We start from the raw sequence: 20,236 nt of genomic DNA, 5'->3' as shown, positions 1-20,236 counted from the left end.
AACCCTTGCACTTTGGTGGAGAACCTTAGTTCCACCTCCGCAACCCAATCCTGGATCAGTTGCGCCGCCTCCCCCTGCGTTCTGAGAGAGAAAGACCATCCGTTCTGAGAAAAATCATCTGTCACTGTCAGCACAAACCTGGCCCCACCCAGACTCTCACACTTCATGGGTCCTGCAAGGTCTGTGTGAACAAGTTCAAAAGGTTTTGTGGTTACCCTCTTTACCCCGGGAAAACTGCACCTTTGTACCTTTCTGCATGCCCTGCACTCTAGGGATCCCTCACATGGTGTGATTTTGCAACCCTTAGTGCAGCCGGGCAACCTCTGAACATCTTCCAAACAAGCATGAGACATTCTCTTGTGCCATACATGAACACATGAATCATGGCTGGGAACACTAGCACACTGCGCCTGTGCTTTTCCAGCATTCCCCCCACCCTCCAGAGGTGTTTCCAGAACAAAGAGATTGTTCTTGCATTTCACGTTGACAATAATAAATAATAATAATAATAAATTTTATTTATATCCCGCCCTCCCCAGCTGAGCCGGGCTCAGGGCGGCTAACAACAATCAAATAACAATCAAATAATAACACATTCTAAAAATATTTCATTATAAAATTAGTTAAAATCAAATTGATGGCAACCGATTAAACAAAATTCTGTGCAGGTTGCCAGAGGAGGGAGTCAGGCTGCGCCCTGACCAAAAGCTTGGCGGAACAACTCTGTCTTGCAGCCCCTGGGGAAAGATGTCAGATCCCGCAGGGCCCTAGTCTCTTGTGACAGAGCATTCCACCAGGTTGGAGCTGCAGCCGAGAAGGCCCTGGCTCTAGTTGAGGCCAGCCTAACCTCTCTGAGGCCTGGGACCTTGAGGGTGTTATTATTTGTAGACCGTAGGTTTCTCTGTGGGGCATACCAGGAGAGGCGGTCCCGTAGGTACGAGGGTCCTAGGCCGTATAGGGCTTTAAAGGTTAAAACCAGCACCTTAAACCTGATCCTGTACTCCACCGGGAGCCAGTGCAGCTGGTATAGCACCGGATGAATGTGATCCCGCGGCGAAGACCCTGTAAGGAGTCTCGCTGCGGCATTCTGCACCCGCTGGAGTTTCTGGGTCAGTCTCAAGGGCAGCCCCACGTAGAGCGAGTTACAATAATCCAGTCTGGAGGTGACCGTCGCATGGATCACAGTGGCTAGGTCAGGGCGAGAGAGATAAGGGGCCAACTGCTTAGCTTGGCGGAGATGGAAAAATGCCGCCTTTGTTATAGCTGTAATCTGCGCCTCCATAGAAAGGGAGGTATCGAAGATTACACCCAAACTCTTAACGGACGGTGCTGGCACCAATTGCACCCCCGCAAGAGATGGGAGTTGCCCCCTCGATCCCATATCGTCCCGCCCCAGCCAGAGGACCTCTGTCTTCGAAGGATTTAACTTCAACCGGCTCCCACGTAACCATCCAGCCACAGCTTCCAGACATCTGGTCAGTGTGTCTGGGGCCGAGTTAGGATGGCCATCCATCAACAGATAGAGTTGGGTGTCATCAGCATACTGATGGCAACCCAGCCCAAAACTCCGGACAAGCTGGGCGAGGGGGCGCATAAAGATGTTAAAAAGCATCGGGGAGAGAATCGCACCCTGAGGCACTCCACACACCAAGGAGTGACGCGATGACAATTCCCCCCCAAGCGCCACCCTCTGTCCCCGATCAGAGAGAAACGAGCGCAGCCATTGAAGGACTGTGCCCTGGATCCCCACGTCGGCAAGGCGGTGGTCCAGGAGTTCGTGATCGACCATGTCAAAGGCTGCTGACAGATCTAGAAGAATCAGCAGCCCCGACCCGCCTCGATCCAGCTGCCTGCGGAGATCATCTGTTAGGGCGACCAGAGCCGTCTCGGTCCCATGACCAGCACGGAAGCCGGACTGGAATGGATCCAAAGCAGATGTTTCATCCAGAAACCTACCAAGCTGTTCAGCAACCGCTCTCTCAATCACCTTACCCAGGAATGGAAGATTCGAGACCGGGCGGTAATTGGATAGATCTAAGGGATCTAACGATGTTTTCTTTAAGAGCGGACGCACCACCGCCTCCTTCAGTTCCCCTGGGAATATCCCGGTGCCAAGGGACAAATTGATGATATCCCCCAGGGGGGCCCGCACCTCGTCTGGACACGCTCTAATCAGCCATGACGGGCACGGGTCAAGAGGACAGGTGGTGGGCTTTCCAGCTTGGAGGAAACTGTCCACATCGGCTGGAGATATCCGGTCAAAGTGGTCCAATACTGGACCCGAGGACAGTCGAGGGGCCTCCAGTTCCTTTATTGTATCCAAATTGGCAGGGAGGTCATGGCGGAGCAACAGGACCTTCTCCGCAAAAAAGCTCGCAAATGCCTCACAGCTGTGTGTCAGATTGTTATTTAAATTTGGCTGTCCTTCAAGGGACGTTAATGACCGGATTATACTAAATAATTGCGCCGGGCAAGAGCTAGCGGATGCAATGGAGGCCGAGAAGTAAGACTTCTTAGCGGCCTTCACTGCCATCTCATAGGTTTTCATAAAAACCCTATAAGATGTTCTTGAGGCTCCGTCACGGGCACCCCGCCATACTCGCTCTAGCCGTCTGAGGTCCCGCTTCATTTTCCGAAGCTCCTCGGTAAACCAGGGAGCCCGGTTTCTGCGGGGTCGCAGAGGGCGCTTAGGTGCGATCTCATCGATGGCTGCCAGGAGCTGGGTATTCCAGCCCTCAACAAGCTCAGTCAATGAGTCGCCAGGGGGAGCAAGGTCCCGCAAGGCTTGACGGAATCTATCAGGGTCCATCAGCCTCCGCGGGCGAGCCCAAATCGGCTCGCCACCTAAGCAGGGTGGGGGGGGAAAGTCAATCCTGGCTTTCAGAGCGTAGTGATCAGACCATGGCACCTTCATCGAGGGAGACATGATCACATCTATACCGGCGCCAAAGATCAAATCCAGCGTGTGGCCTGCTTGATGTGTGGGGCCCGAAACAAACTGGGAGAGCCCTAGTGTCGCCATGGAAGACACCAGGTCCAGAGCCTGTGAGGAGGGAGTGGCATCAGCATGGATGTTGAAGTCCCCCAGTACCAATAGGTTGGGGAACTCCAAGGCCCAGCCAGCCACCGCCTCCAACAGGCCTGACAGGGTGGCTGCTGGTGCGCTAGGTGGCCGGTACACCAGCCAGACAGCCAAGCTCACCTCGGAGCCCCACACTAGGCCAACACATTCAATACCGGGGATCGATGGCGATGGCAGAGCCCTGAAAGAAGAGTCTTCTCGGATTAATAATGCCACCCCTCCCCCCCGGCCCACAGTCCGCGACTGGTGGAGGACGGAGAAACCTGGGGGCGCCATCTCTCGTAGGGTAACAGTTTCCCCTTCGCGCACCCAGGTCTCCGTCACACAAGCCAGGTCAACCCCCTGCGAGGTGAAGAAGTCTCGCAGGGTGGCGGTTTTTTTGCCTATAGACCTGGCATTGCACAACACCAGTGACGGAGGTGAGTAATCCTTGCTCACCCTACCTTCGTCCCTCGGGATGGGGCGCAGATTGGAAGGGGTACGAGCATATCCATATCTCGATCCCCTTCGCCTATGACATCTGCCCCCACAAGCTGTTTCCCCCCTCTGAAAATGGAACAGGCATCATTTTCAAAGCAAATTTTGTACCCTTGCTTTACAAGAGCTGGTACAGATAACAGGCAACAATGTACCTCCGGAACAATGTAGCACTCCAGCTCCGCCTGCAAAAAGGAAACATAAACATTTGCAACGTTAGAAACTGGCTTTTGTGTCCCATTAGCAAACGTAACAGTTGTCCCAGCTGAAACAGCCCTGCAGTTCCGCAGCCCCCCCAGCAGGTGGCGTTCCAATCAGGTGATGACTGGCACCGGAATCCACCACCCACTGCAACATTCTGTCCTTGCTGGAGTTGTCCTGTAGCGTTGCCATGGCAACAAACGTCCCGCTGCCCCTGTCCTTGGCAGCTTCCGTAACCGCAACTCTTTTAGTTGCCCTGAAGACTGGACTTATCTCAGCGTTCCCAGACAGCTCTGCAGCCGTTATCTCCCTCTGCAGCAGGTGGCTGACCTTGAAGCCTTCAGCTCTGTCCAGCTACCCAGGCTTCGACTTACGACGCAAACAACTCTTGGCAGCCTTTGGAAAAAGAGGCTTTTCTGAGCTTTTACTGCTCATCGCCCCCCCACTTCTCACAGGGCTCCCAGGACGCTTTCCTGCACCCTCTCTGATGGGTAAAGGGCTCCCAGCAGCTTGCCTCTCTCCAGGCTCCTCACGCAGACATGTTGCAGCACCCACGCAGCTTTTAGACCCTTCGCCCCCCTCAGGGGCCCCACAGCTTTTCCCAGCTGTGCACCGGCTTCCACGAAGGTGGTCAGCACCATCTTGCCTTTCCTGTTCTGATGCAGCCATCTCCCGGCCCTTGCTTCCGCCTCCAGCTTCACAAGCTTCCTGGAGCGCTAGCCAAGCGGCCTCTGGCTTCCTGGCACCCAGAACAATAGGCTTCAGATCAGCAGCCACGTTCTCAGCCAAAAACGCAAGCACACGCTTCTCAGCTTCACGTTGGTCTGCAACCGCCCCAGCTGCCTTAGACATCGGCTGGACCATTTCCCAGAGCCTGGCTCTGACTAAGGACAACTCTGCTAGATAACTCCACTCCAGCCACGTTTGGCTGGTCAGCTTTGCACATGGCAGCTTAAGCTCAAAGCCATGTTCCTGGGACTGAGCCATCTCCTCCCCCGGGGTTAAGCGTACTCACGAACGACGGCAGTAGCTTCCTCCGGCTCCCGGCAGATCGGCTCCTCCTTCCCAGCAAGCTTCTTTCAGCCTCAGAAAGCTCTAGCTGGGCCCAGCGTCTTCTCAGCTGGCTCTCCCCCACACGTGGGACGTTCCTTCTGCAAAGGCTACAAAGCGTTGGCAAACTGCCCCATAACCTATGCTCGGCCAAGAGCGCCAAGAGGGCCAAACATGGAGTCCAGCACTCTTCCGTTGCGCAGCTTTGCTAACTGTCCGTGCCGATCCAAACGTCCTTCCTCCGCCTTGGCCGGTTAGCAGAGCGATCACAGTGGTTAGAAGCAATTGCAGTGTGTGGGTGATAACTCAGAACAAACACAAGGCGTTCCTTATCTTCTTAGCCTTTAATCATGCAGTATAACAGCATAAATCAGCCCGGCGAAAGCTCGCACATTCTTCCTCTCGCATAGCGTACGAGACACAGACAGACTGAAACACTCAGAGTAAACCACTCCCGTAAAAGTCTGTGACCACGCCTCAGGAATGTGAGACGTCACTCAGAACTCTTTAACCCTGTGAGTTCTGAAACCCTTAACATATTGTGCCCACATAGTCAGGATCCAGAACTCCTGGAATAACCTGGATTCCTTCTTTTGCCGCAGAAAATTTGGGTAAAATTAAACCTGCGACTTTAGGAGGTAGTGGGCCCGCCAATTGGGTGGGCATAAGCACAATTTCACCAGGTAAAACAGTGCCTTTGGTTTCTTGATTAATTAAGTCGATGGTAAAATCAGAGCGTGTATCCTTTGAGATGGTTTTAATAGTGGAGACTAACGGCGGAGGGCTCCCTATTTATCCTGGCCCGGGAGTGGGGCCCCTAAGGAGTTTCCCGAACTCCTGCACTGATTTGCCCAATGATAGCCTTTACCGCACTTCGGGCATTTCTTGGAAGGCTTAGCCTTATTGGCATCACCATTCCTGTTTGCACCCCCGCCAGGGGCTCTGCATTGTTTAGCAAAATGACCTGGGCGCTTGCAGTTGAAGCAGTTCCAAGTGGGCTTGTTGCCAGCCTGGATGGCACCGGCAAGCAAGGACATCGCATGACTCTGGCTTCCAACATCTGCACAGGCTTGAATCATATCGGCCAGGTCATATTTAGGGCGATGTATGATCGACTGCAAAGCCTTTTTGCAGTCAGTACTTGCATTTTCGAAAGCCAATTTTTTCATCAATTCATTTTGAGTTGTAGTGTCATCAATCTGCCTAGTGACTGATTCTTTCAATCTATCTATAAATTGATGGTAGGGGTCCGAATGTTGTTGCTTAATATTAAGAAAGGAGCTAAGTGGTTGTCCTGAGACAGGGACTTTGCGAAAGGCGCGTTGCACACAGGTCGCGGTGTGACTAAAATGTAAAGGTGTTAATTGCGCTTGGGCTGGTATATTATCATACGGACCAGCACCAAAGAGTTGGTTGGCTGAATGCTGTGGATCAGCCAGGGCTACTGCACAATGCTTAAATTCACTTTCAAAAACTACATACTGAGCCGGGGATAACAGCATGCGCATCAGATCTTTCCAATCTTGAGGTAGCATTGTATAACCAGTTGCTATTCCCTCCAGCATTCCTGTCACATAAGTGGATTTTAGGCCGGAATCAGTAACGGCTTTCCTTAATTCTCTCAGAATAGAATAAGGAAGCGTCTCATACATAATTTGTTGTTGCGCAGTGCCAGGGTTAGTATAAGAAATAGGGAAAACAGATGGCAGTTCCCCGGCCCACCCCGCCTCCTCCTCCAAGGAAAGAATTCCTTCCTGTCTAGCTTGAAAAAGTGCAGCACGCACAGCTCCTGTAGGAGCAGGCGAAGGAGGGAGGGAAGGGGGGATGGGGGGATGTGGGCTGAGGCGAAGGGGGGGTTAGAGAAAGTTGCGATGGAGGCAAAATCTTTGGGTAAGGAGGTAGATTGTCTGTTGTGGCTAAAAGGGCAGGTGGCAGGGCAGTTGGTGGGGAATTGTCTGGTGCGGGTGCCGACGGAGACGCCTGGGGACCTAATCTAGCGACGGCATCCGCACACTTCTGCCAAGTGAGCAGACAATGAATCGGAGCCCTCGGTTCTGCGAAGAGGGTTTTTCTGATTTTTTGCCAAGTCTCCATCCCCAAGGACCCTATTTCTGGGTACGAGGGGCACTCACAAGCAATATGACATAACAATGATGGTGTTGACCCTCTCCGCTTGGCCGTTGGTCTGCGGGTGTCTCGCCGACGCTAAGTTGATCTTGACGTTCAGGATGCCGAGGAGCTTCTGCCAGAAACTGGAAATGAATTGGCGACCGCGGTCGGACAGGATGGACCGTGGCAAGCCGTGCACCCTGAACACGTGGTCTATGAACAGCTTGGCGTTCTGTTCCGCTGTCGCCACCTTCGCGCAAGGAATGAAGTGCGCCATCTTGGTGAACAGGTCTACAACCACAAGCACCGCCGTCTTGCCTCGCGATCTGGGCAGATCAGTAACAAAGTCCAGCGCCACCCTCTCCCACGGCTGTAGTGGCGTCTCCAACGGTTCCAGCAGTCCCGCTGGCTTCTTGTGCACTGGCTTGGACCTCTGACAAGTGTCACACCTGGCGACGTAATCCGCGACCTCTCTTCGCATCTGGGGCCACCAAAAATCTCTGGCTACTAATTCCGCCGTCTTTTCCTTGCCGAAGTGACCCGCGCTGGGTGCGTCGTGCAACTGCTGCAGAACCTTCGCGCGGAGATCGTCCCCCGGCACGTAGAGAGCACATTTGTGGGTTAGCAGGCCGTCGCGTATCTGGAACTCGCTGTGCCACTCCGCACCTCCTCCATCTTGGATTGTGTGAACGGGTCCGTCTGCAGCGCGCGACGTACCGCGTCCAGGTCCACTGCGGCTGAAGCGCACGCCCACGCCTGCGGTGCGAAAATGTTCCTGGCTGCCGCTGGTGCCGCTTCCTCGAGATACTGCGGTTTCCTGGAGAGCACATCTGCTATGACATTGTTGTCTCCCGGGATGTACTCTATCCTGAAGTCGAAATCCGCAAAGAACTCTGCCCAGTGTATGTGCCTCTGGCTCTGGAGCTTCGCCGTGCGCCAATACTCTAGGTTCTTGTGGTCCGTGCGGACCTGCACGGTGTGCTTGGTTCCGATGAGGAAGTGCCTCCACGCCTTGAAAGCCGCGTGGATGGCCAACAACTCCCTGTCCCAGATGGTGTAGTTCTGTTCCGACTTGCTGAGCTTCCGGGAGTAGAAAGCGCAGGGCCTCCAGTTCCCTTGCGGATCTTCCTGCAAGAGGACGGCCCCCACTGCTCTGTCAGATGCGTCAGTCTCAATCCGCATGGGCCTGCCGGGATTCACGTGTAGCAGCTGTTCTTCGGACGTGAAGAGGCTCTTAAGTCTCCTGAAGGACTGCTCCGCCTGGTCCGTCCAGGTGAACTTCTTCTTCTTGGAACTGAGGGTGTCCGTGATAGCTGCCGTCTCTTTCGCGAAACCCCTGATGAACTTGCGGTAAAAGTTGGCGAAGCCGACGAACCTCTGGACCTCCTTCCGATTGTGCGGGCTCTTCCAGTCCAACACCGCGCGGACCTTGGCGCTGTCCATGGCTAGTCCCTTGTCAGACAGCCTGTAGCCCAGGAAATCCACCTCCGTCACGTCGAACTGGCACTTCTCCAGCTTGGCGTAGAGTCTGTGCTCCCGTAGTCTCTGCAGGACCTCCTTTACGTCTCTCTTGTGAGCCTCCTGCGATTCCGAGAAGATCAGGATGTCGTCGAGGAAGCAAACGCACTTCTTGTAGAGGAGTCCCGCTAGCACGTGGTGCATGAATGCTTGGAAACAGTGAGAGCCGTTTTGGAGACCAAACGGCATAACTCTGTATTCATAGGTGCCCAGGGGCGTGAACATGGCCGTCTTCCACTCGTCACCCTCCCGCATGCGTATGAGATTGTATGCTCCGCGTAGATCCAGCTTGGTGAAGATCCTCCCCTTCCTCTCCGTCGCGAGCAGGTCGTCAATCTTGGGCATGGGGAAGGCCTTGGGCTTTGTCATCGAGTTTATGAACCTATAGTCCACAATGAGCCTTTTTTTGGGCCGTGTCTTTCTTCTTCACGAAGAACACAGGACTGCCCCCCACTGCTTTGGATTCTCGGATGAATCCCCGCTTCAAATTGTGATCTATGAACTCCCTGAGTTCCTGCATCTCATCCTCAGACATGGAATACAGCTTCTCAGTCGGCAGCATCGCCCCTGGTAAGAGGTCAATTGCACAGTCGTAGGGCCGGTGGGGTGGCAACTGGTCAGCTTCCTTTTCTCAGAAGACCTCCAAGAACTCCTTGTACTTGTGGGGCACTGCCTGTACCATGCCTAGATGCAACTGCTGCCCTTCTTCCTGGCCCTCCTCCTCCTGGCCGGTCTGGATGCAATGTTGTGCGCAGTAGGACGAGCCAAAGGTGAGCTGCCGCTGGTACCACGCTAAGGATGGGCTGTGTCTATCCAGCCAACTCATGCCTAACACTATAGGCGTGTCTGACAAGCGGGTGACGTTGAAACTGATGACCTCGCGATGGTTCCCAATCTGCATCACCATGGGTGGCGTCTGTTGCACCACTTGCCCTCCCAGCAACTTCCTGCCATCTACCGTGACGACGTTCAGGGGCAGCGTGGCTGGTAGAAGCGCTATGCGATGCTGCTTGACGAACTGCACCCCCACGAAGTCTGCGTTGCTCCCAGAGTCAATTGTAATGGGGACTTCCAGGGTGAGTCCATTGGGTAGCTGGAGAGTTGCAGTGAGCTGCACCACTGGCTTGGGAGGTAAGGGGTCTGTAGGCTGCACAAGCGCTGGGGACTTCTTTACTGACTCGCCTGGCTGAGCCCCAGCATCTCTGCTTCCAGCCAGGCATTGTCGTTTCCCTGAAACTGCTCTCCTTGGAGCGCTGCTGCTGTTACTGTTGCTAAGGCTGCAGTGTGCTTCTGGAGCCTCTGGGGACACTCTTTGGCCATGTGCTGCGGACTGTCGCAGATGTAACACTTCCTGGTCCCTCTAGGAGGCTTCGCCTTGACTGCTCCAGACGCTGGGGCTCCGGCAGCTGTCTGAGCCTTTGCACCACCAAGTTCCATTGGTTCCTCCCCCTCCCTCAGCAGAGGCGAGGGATGCGTACGTCCCAGGTCCCTGGGAATAAAAGGAGGCGCTCTAGCTGGTGCATGGACTTGGCGCCCCTCCTCACTGTGCCAAGGGCGTTCTTCGTGGCGCAGTCCTATTGTGAGTGCCCTCTGTACGACGTCTGCTAGGGTTTGGGGTCTGTCCCCCCTTGCCAATTCATCCTTTACGGAGCTAGAAAGCCCCTCCCAGAACAAATCTCTCACTGCCAGGGAGTCTTTTTCCCAGCCCAGCACATTCAGCAATGCAAAAAAGCGAGAATGGTACTGACGCACTGCAGCCTTGCCCTGCCGCAATCCATGCATTTCATGGCGCGCCACATCCACGTCCACGGTAGATTGGAAGCAAGCGTCCATGGCTTTGATAAACTCATCAGAGTTCCTGCGGGCAGGACCATCTTCGCGCCACAAATTGCGTAGCCAGGCTCTAGCTTCCCCATGCAAATGGGACACAATGAAACCCACTTTCTCCTCCTCATCTTTAAAGTCTTTCCGAAGCAAATGCAGCGCATTTACGACGTCTGCTCTGAAACTGGGATAATGCTTCAGGTTCCCATCGAAGTGGGCTACTAAACTTCCCCCCCGCCGTCCGAGTCCGATTCCCTCTGATCTGGACCCCGGGAACCCCACTTTGCATGCATGATCCCACCTGGCTTGCAGATCCTGGCAACGCTTTTCTGCTTCTTCACCCTTCTGCTGGGAGACCACTACCGCAGTGGAAAGCTCAGTGACCGCGTTGCGCAGGGCTGTTATTTGCTCCTCCATACTCATGGCCGCCAAACTTCGTGAGCTTTGCAAAAAAAAATATTTTGCGTTCTTATTGAGAGGGGACTTACTGTCAGGGCTGCCTCAGGTCTCAGCTCACAAAAGACCAACACCAAGTTCTTCTTATATACAAGGATGTTTATTGAAGTTCATTATTGGTTCCACAACCGAGGCGTGCAGCCCCACGTCTCTTTGCCTTAGACCGTTGAAGTCCCCTCTGAATCAGTTCCTCCCCTGCACCAGTTTAATAGGCTTACGCTGCTCCACCTCTTCCTTTCTTTCCTTTTCCGCAGGGTCTTCCTGCCCGCTGGGGTTTCGCCCCTCCTGGATTCCCCTGCCGTGGAATCCCCAGACTGCTCTCCCTCCCTCCTGCGGGCTTTGGGACTTGGCTCCTCCTCCGGGCTCCCTGTTCTTCCGCGCGCCTCCACATTTGAACTTGGTGCGCGCACCCAACCTCTAACCTTCCTTTTGACAGTTACACCACTCCCTTCACTACTCCCCTCCCCTTCCGGGAGGGTGGCTTGCTCCGACCCCCCTTCCCTCTCTGCTGCCGGAGCTGCTTCTCCTGATACACTGGAACCTCCTCCCCCTTCGCTGCACTCTGGCGGGGAGGCTGGTCCAGACGCCCAGCTGCCACTTTGGGATCCCCCACTGGCCCCCTGTTCCTGACACGTCCCCCCTGGGGCTCCCCTTGCCTTGACCACCGGCGCCCCCTTCTGGGAATCCTCTGATTCGCTGGAAAGACTCATGGAATGCCTTGAGTCATTGTCATCCTCTTCCTCGCTGTCCTGCGATTCATCCCCATCGCTCTCCATCTCCTGCCTCCCCTGTGCCTCTGTCCCTGAACCCCTGACATGTATAGACTTCTTTTAGACTGCGAAGTAATGGATGAGGAGGTTAAGGCTTCAATGATAAAGTGGGCCCAAGATGTGGGCCGTCCAATTATGCTAAAAGATGGGGGAAACTGATGGAATGCAAATTTGAAATTTACAGCCAGCTATAATATAAGAGAGAACATGATGAAAATGGCTCATAGGTGGTACCTCACTCCTTCCAGATGATCAAGAATGTATAAAAATTTGGCGAATGCTTGTTGGAGATGTGGAGGAAATAACGGTGACATGAGCCACATGTGGTGGACGTCTGAAAAGATTAAGATTTTTGTTGGGGGGGGAATATACGATGAATTAAAAAAGATGATGGGGATAACTTTTACGAAAAAACCGGAGGCATTTCTATGAAGTATTTTAGATAAAGAGATCCCAAAAAATCTAAGAGAGGTATTCTTGTATGCAACCGCAGCAGCTCGTATACTTGTGGCCAAGGGATGGAAAGATCACGAGCCTCCAAAAATAACAGATTGGCAAATCAAATTACAGGAATTGGTGGAGACGGCTCAATTGACTAGGAAACTCAGAGGAATCTCAAAGCAAAAATTTGCAGAAAAATGGGATGCTTATACAAGATATGTTCAAAAATACAATAATAGTTTTGACTCCGTGCTAGCATTCGAGTGATAAAGGAACTAAAAGGAGGTGGACAACAATTAAGGATTTATTATGTTTTCAGAATGTATTGGAAAATTTATATAGAAAGGATTATTGTTTTGTGTACATTCCATTGTAAGAATGGAAACAGAGCCAGAGCCACAGCCACAGCCTAAGTCTGAAAGAGTCCTTGATAGAGTGCCAGAGCCAGAGCGAGACCCTGAATCAGTGCCAGAACCAAGCCCTCATTCAGAACCAGAGCCTGAGAAAGAGTCAGAGCCAGAACCAGAGCAACAGCCACAGCCACAGCCTGAGTCTGAAACAGCCCTTGATAGAGAGCCATGTTCGGTAGATTTATTGCTTTATTGTTCGGCGCCCAGCCACGCTTCCCCTGGGAGCCTCTGTAGATCGTAAATCAATTAGCAGAAGTACACAGCGGCGTGTGTCGAGAGAGCAGTAAACAAGTCCCACACGTTTCTTCTGTCCTACTATCCCTTTATTTGCTCAAATATAGTGTGTTTACAATTCATAAAGACCATCAGATTCAAGCTGCATTTTCTCTGCGTCCTTCTCTTTCAGTGCAGCGGCTGAACTGCTTTCGGTTCCCACTCAGCTCACAGCATTCCAAGCTGCTCTCGTCACGTCCTGGCTTACTTCCCTTGTAAGCGCCTCCTCTCAGGCTTGAGGCACAGAAGGCTAACCCTTCACTGCACCCAACACCCCCTCTTGCCTCGTGCCTGAGGGGAGAATCGACCCTTGGTCGTCCCAAACCTAGACCTTCGCAAAACTCCCCATGTATTTGGAAGGTGAGTGGCTTCTTGAACCCATCAGCTAGGTTCTTGGCAGAGGGACAATACTTCAGCGCAACTAATCACTCCTGAACGCTCTGGCACACATTCCGAAAGTGAATGTCTAGGTGTTTAGTTCTAGCCTTGAACTGACCTGACTCTGCCAAACGCAGGCATGGTTGATTGTCCGCGAAAACACGTATCAGCAGACAATCCACTTCGCAGAGTTCCTGCACTAAGTTAGCATAGAACTTCTCTGCACACCTCTGAAAGAGCACTAAACTCAGCCTCAGTGGATGAGAGCGCTATAAGACTTTGCTTCTTAGACCTCCATCCAACTACTGAGTTCCCAAACTTCACCACTAGGCCAGACACAGACTTGCGATCCTCAAGATTAGCCCAATCCGAGTCCACAAGACAAGTCAGTTTGACTTCTCCTTGTGCCGGCAACCTAAGACAAAAGTCTTTGTTTTCCTGCAAATACCTCAGAACTCTCTTGATGCCATTCCAGGCTTGCACACTAGGGTTTGAAGCTTCCCTGATTAGCAGATTGACAGCAAACGCTATATCAGGTCTGCTCCACTGGGACAAGTACAACAAACTCCCTAGGGCTGACTGAAACACTTCAGTATTTTCAAATGCAGCGCGTTCTACTTGCTGGCTGTCCTTTACAAAACTAGTCTCCATAGGACTTCTCACTCCTGCACAATCACTCATCCTCATGTTCTGAAGCAATTGCTCAATTTTGCCTCTCTGGCTGAGCAAGAAGCTTCCATCCTGTGCACACTCAACACTGACACCTAGGTAGGTTTTAACAGCACCAAGCTGTTTAAGCTTGAACCGTTTCCCTAGCTCTTTGGCAAACTTCTCTGCCTGTTCATCTGTCTCTGAGAAAAACAACAAGTCATCAACCCAGGTGCCTTTGTCAACCGTCCCAAATAGCCCACTCGCCCAGCCTTATCCCTTTTTGCGGAGTATTATGGATTCAACAGCAAGACCAGTGACGGAACTGACTGAAGATCCAACAGGCCACATAAATCAAGTAGCCCAAAAGACCAGTAGCAGGCTACAGAGAGACCAAACTTTTGACGAGATAGATGGACCACACCGGGTGGCTCACCAAACTCTTTTGGAAAAGGGGGCCGCCCCTGCTCAAGGTCCTACTCCTAGTAGATCGAGTGGCCAAGTTCAACAGTCAGACAACCTTGTAAATCCTCCCACTCAGCTTTTACGAGAGGTTTTTCATCAGAGGAAGATAACTGACTTCTTTATTGGCTCCCCTCTGCCCGTATTAAAGTTGAGCCAACCTTCCGAATGACAGTCAATTGGAGGAACGAGGAAACCCCAGCCTTCAATATTAAGTTGGAACATTGCCGGATGGAAAAGTAAAAAATCAGATCCAGAATTCCAAAAATATATTAATTCCTTTCTTATCATACTATTACAAGAAACTTGGGTGGAGGAGGAAATTGTGTTAAATGGCTTTGAGTTTATATGTCTGCCTGCTAGCCCGTCAACGAATGGTGGCCGCCCTAAAGGTGGCCTTACAATTGGTATCTCCCTTAAACTTCGGGCTAAACTATCACTAGTGCACGCATTTCTGCCTTATGCTATTACCGGACTGATCTCTGGTGGAAACTTCTCTTTATTGGTTACAAATGTCTATTTCCCCCCGGGAGGGTTAGCAGCTGATCTTACTTCTAGATGGGAATCCCTAGAGGATTTTTTACTTTCTTGTTATCTTAAATATCCTAATGTCCCCTCCATTACCGGAGGCGATTTTAACGCTCGGATAGCCTCAAATCGGGAGGCTCTTATAAAGTCTAAATGGTGGGTCGACCCCGGCGCTCAAACCTACGATCTAGGATATATCCCCACTAGAATATCAAAGGATGTAAAAGTCAATAAGGCGGGAGTGATACTTTATCAAATGACTTTACGCCTTAATTTAATTATATTAAACGGTAGGTGTCATCCAGATATACCAGGAGAGTTCACCCACCTGGGGTTAAAATCAAACAGTGTTCTTGACTATGTATTGGTTTCCCGGGATCTATTTTTGAATGTCACCTCTTTTAAAATTGATAATGCCCAATTTAGTGACCATCTTCCCCTGACAACCAAGTTATGTGTTGACTGGCAGTTGCTCGAGCGCTCCCACCCAATCCCGGTGATTGTAGAGCCATCCACTAAAACAAAGGGGATTAGATGGTCCCCTGCCCTCGCCCTTAGATATACGGATTTTATCCGAGAAAAGTTTCCTGGTGATCAGCCGGACGTAGGAATTGTCCCGCGTGATCCTATTACCTGTATGAATTTTTTTTCTTGCCTCATAGAAGTTCTAACTCGCTTTTTTACTTCTCCAACCTATGGAGTTAAAAACGATTATTTTAAATTTGGCGCCCCTTGGTTCAACTCTGCTTGTAAACTAGCCAGACTCCATCTACATACAATATATAACGACTATAAACTTTCCGGCGCTCTGGCCTTACCTCCATCTTATTCCCTGGCTAAAAAAGCATACAAACAGGCCCAGAAATCGGCCAAACGGGAATGGCATTTAAATCGCTGGCAGACTATAATTTCTGCCTCAAAATCTCATAACTCCCGGAAATTTTGGTCCTTAATAAAGGGAAGAAACACGAAATACCCCTTAACGGTGATCCCGGCCCCTACATGGGAGCAGTTCCTGAGAAAATATTTCTCAGTGGCAGAAGCTCCGGCCACTCACTGGAGACCTTCTAATCCCCTTCCCGTCTGGCCCAATACCGACCCTGCGGAAATCCTAGAATTGATAGCTGAGCTGAAAACTGGTAAGGCCCCCGGCCCAGATTTGATCCCTCTTGAGGCTATAAAGCTACATTCTGCATGGTGGGCAGGGATTTTAGCTAAAACGTTCGACGCAATAAACGCCACGGGCTTAATACCAGGAACGTGGAAGGAGGCCATTATAATTCCTATCTATAAAAAAGGCCCTCCCGGTGACCCAGGGAATTACCGGAATATCAGCCTGCTATCGTCCATTGGGAAAATATATGCCCGTTTTTTGCTGGTAAGGCTGATGAAGTGGTCAGTTGAGGCTGACCTGATTGGGCATGAGCAAGCTGGATTTAGATTAAACCGATCCACAACAGACCAGGCAATTATTCTTTATCACTTAGCCCGGAAATACTCGACACCTCGATGGGGCCAACTTTGCGCAGCTTTCAGAGATTTGAAAGCTGCGTTTGATAGTATTCCGAGGCAATTACTATGGGATAAACTTGCCTGCTGGGGAATAGATAGAAGGCTCCTGTGGCTTATCTCCCAACTTCATGCCGGGTCCGTGGCCAGGGTAAGAATATCCCCTGCTGGAGACCTAACTAACCCAGTGCCAGTAAATAAGGGTTACGCCAGGGTTGTATTTTAGCGCCACTTCTTTTTAACTTATTTATCAGTGATATGAGGAACCCATTAATCGACTCACAAAAATTTATCCACACCCCCCGTATAGCAGATTATCGTTGTCCTTTACTTCTCTACGCAGATGATGCGGTACTACTCTCTTACTCCAGAGTGGGTTTAAGGAGGGCACTAAAGATTTTTGCGTCATATTGCCATTCTAATCATCTGTCTATCAACCACACCAAGTCCAAAGTACTGATATTTTCAAGGAGTCGAAAATTATATTCATGGAAATTGGAGGGCACGAAAATCGAACAAGTACATAAATTTAAATATTTAGGAATTTATTTTCAATATAATTTAGGGTGGAAAGCGCACGTTGAATATCTTCAAAACAAGACAAAAGCCCTATCACACTCCCTCCTCCATTTTTTCTACTCTGAGGGGGCCTTATTCATCCCTGCAGCCTTGAAAGTGTATAGCATCAAAGTGATGGCCACAATGGCCTACGCTGCACCTTTATGGGCTGCCTTTGCAAACCTCTCACCTTTAGAGTCGCTTCAAAGCCAATTCTTACGCCGACTTTTAAAACTACCAACACGCGTAAGTAATGCGGCTATTCGCTTAGAAATGAAGATCCCCTCAGTGGAGTTAGTATTATGGAGGAGAGTTTTGATTTATTGGATATCCCTATGGCATAAACTCCCGAACCACTATCTCATGCAATGCATGTGGCGGGATGACTTCACAAATTTGTGGTCAGGAAAAATCCATGCCAAATTGCTGTCCTATGAGATCTCGCCCACTGAATTGCTCAAACTGGATCTAAATGCGGCAAAAAGGTGTATAAATCAAAGGCTGGATGATGCGGAGCTATACCAAAATTTCTTAGCTGGTGGTGGAGCCTGCTCGCCGTTAAATCTCGGCATAACCCCTATCTACCGTGCTCCGTCCTACTTAACATCGCTTACGGCTGCATCTCACCGATATGCCTTCATTAGAGCTAGGTTCAATGTTTTTCCAACAAACGTGCTGAGACATAGATTCACTAAGGGCCAAGTCCCTTCAATGTGTGCTTGTGAAATGAAAACATCTGAATCCCTACATCATGTTATGTTTATCTGCCCTATGTACAGTTCAGCTCGTGCTAGTATACTTAACTCCATAACCCAGCCTATGGCTGACAAACCAGTAGACCTACAGCTTGCCTGGGTTCTTCAAGATGTGGATCCTTATATTACCCTACAGGTTGCTAAATTCCTAACAGCCGTCCTCTCGTACAAGAGACGGAATGGAATGTTAGCTGATTATTGATAGTTATAAGAATTTTCGATAATGACATCAGATATTGATTTTAGTGTAGTGCTTAAATTTTTAATCTTAATCTTAAATTTTTCTTTTGAATTGCCAATATTTGTCCTTGTGAGCTGTGAATTGTATTATATTATTTGTGGCTTGTACAAGACCGCTGTTTTATTTGATTTGTTTTGTGTGTTGTGCTTTATGATGGGCGTAAAGCCGAATAAACATTTTGATGATGATGGTGTACCTTCCAGCCTCTCTGTGCTGCACAAGCTAAAAGCATTCTCAGATTCTCCGCTCGTGACGTTGGCGAGTACACCTTCGTGAAGTGTATTCCCTTCCTCTGAGTAAATCCTCGAGCAACTAACCTGGCTTTATACTGTGGTTCTCCAGCGTCAGTGGGTTTCAAGCGGTAAACTCACCTGCAACTCACAGCCTGCTTGCCCGGTGGCAACTCTGTGAGTGAGAACACACCTAGATCTTTCATGGACTTCATCTCTTTGTCCATTGCCCTGTGCCACTTGCCTGCTTCTTCCTCAGCTAAACTCTGAATATCCTCGAAGGATTCAGGTTCACATCTGGCTGAACCTACCCAGACGCCTGAAGCGTCGTACCTATCAGGAGGCCTCCTTGTCCTCGCTGATCTCCTCAGTGTGAATCCTGGTGACCCTGCTGCTTCACTGGGTCTAGCTAAATCATCTTCAGTGTCTTCCCCCTCTGACCTGCTGCGCCTCTTGGGCCTTACAGCTGGTCCAGCAGGTGAGGAAGGCTCACTCTTTGGCTCAAATTTGACACTTGCCTGAGGAGGTGTTCTAGGTTCCCCCCTCTGAGGGATCCTGAGCTGTCCCTGCCTTGGACTCTGTCCCTGTGGTGGACCCTGTTGCTCTGGACCGTGGTCCCCAGCAACAAGTTCCTCTTCCTCCTCAACATCTGAGTCATAGAACTGCTGCGAAATCACGTCTGGATTAGCGTGCAGACGTTTCCAACCAGCTTGCTCACAGAATTCAGCGCTATTGCTGATAACCAACCTAGACTGGTTTCCACTTGGGTACTCAAACCTCCAGGCCTTTGAGCCAGGCTCATACCCTACAAAGATCATTCTTTTAGATCTTGGCTCACCTTTCTTGCGTAGAGCCTTTGGAATAAGAACCCAAGCCTCACAACCAAACACACGGAGGTATTGTACCTTGGGCTTCTTTCCATGCAGTAAGAAATACAGCGTATTTCCTACACTAGAGTTGTACACTCTATTCTGCGTATGAACAACGTAGCGCCAGGCCTCAGACCAATATTTCTGGGGTAGCCCTGCGTCCCATAGGATTGCAGACACAGCTTCCTCCACCGTCCTGTTCCTTCTCTCTGCGACCCCATTCTGTTGCGGAGAGTAAGGAGCGGTCAAATGGTGGCTAATCCCCTTCTCCCTAAAGAAATCTTGTAAAGCAGAACCAGTGAATTCAGAACCTCTGTCACTTTGAAAACCACAAACTTTGGTGGAAAAGGTTACCTCAACTGCGGTGATCCAATCCCTGATCATTTTAGCCGCCTCCCCTTTCGTTTTCAGAGAGAAGGTCCAAGCAGACCTCGAAAAATCATCAATCAAAAGCAGAGAATACTTTGATCCTCCCAGTGACTCAACTGACATGGGTCCACACAAATCTGAACGAATTAATTCAAAGGTTTGTGTGGTCTGCCTCTCTGACTTTGGATATGAGAATGTCACAATTTTTGCCTGTTTACATGCATTGCAATCTAAAAATTTGTCACAAACATTAAATTTGCACCCTTGTGTCAGCTCTGGTGCTTTCTGAAGATATCTCCAATTCAAATGGGCGAAGCGTCGGTGCCAAATATGTGAACAACCATGGTGAGGCGCCACATTCACACATTGGCCCTTCGCCTCTTTGGTGTCATCCTCTCCTGTGGAAAAAGGCACATTTACAGCAAACAAATTATCTTTAGACTGCACTGTGTACACGTGTTTCCCATCCTTGGAAAATTCACATTTGTCACCTGCAAAAGAGACATGAAAACCATCAACTAGTAGGTCATGCACACTTAACAGTTACCGCAAAAGCTTTGACTTCATGCTTAAGGAAGGGACAGAAGAAAAAGCCTGTCTCTGTTTGTCTTTTTCTGCTTCCATCCGCGATCGTCACAAATTTCTGAGTTTTTACTGTCCTGCAATTTCTCAAAAGACTGCTAGATGGCACCAGTGAGTTGGCGGCTCCACTGTCGATTATTACAGTAAGAAAGTCTTGTTGTTGACAATCCTGGGTCGTCAGGGCAACAATTTTCTCACTACCCCCCTCCTTGGGGCTTCTGCAGATGTCCTTCTGGTTGTCACGGCAACAGACTCCCCCCAGCAGGAAGACTTGCCCACGACCTTCACAGCTTCCGTAGATGCAACTCTCTCAGTTGCCATGGTGACCGGACTTGTCTCGGAGTTCCCACACAACTCCACAGCTCTTATCTCTACTTGCTGCAGGTGGCCGGCCTTGAAGCCTTTAGCTCTTTTCAGCTTCCCAGGCTCCGACTCACGACGTAAACAACTCTTAGCAGCTTTTGGAGAAAGAGGCGTCTCTGAGCTTTCACTGCTC

The 20,236-nt window shown here is 50.5% G+C and overlaps 1 long non-coding RNA gene across 1 annotated transcript in view; it reads right to left on the bottom strand.

Annotated features, from left to right (window-relative positions):
* The window catches only part of LOC310697714, a 294,210-nt gene extending 293,733 nt beyond the window's left edge, over positions 1-477 (bottom strand). The window contains exon 1 of the long non-coding RNA XR_014521151.1: positions 139-477. This is a non-coding gene — a long non-coding RNA (uncharacterized lncRNA). The remainder of the gene's footprint in view (positions 1-138) is intronic.
* Positions 478-20,236: the final 19,759 nt, after the last annotated feature.

The sequence above is a fragment of the Podarcis liolepis genome (genome assembly GCF_965112155.1).
Source record: "Podarcis liolepis genome assembly, chromosome: W".
Classification (NCBI taxonomy): domain Eukaryota; kingdom Metazoa; phylum Chordata; class Lepidosauria; order Squamata; family Lacertidae; genus Podarcis; species Podarcis liolepis.
Note: the sequence above shows the minus strand (reverse complement) of the source record. Positions and strands in the feature narration are given on the sequence as shown.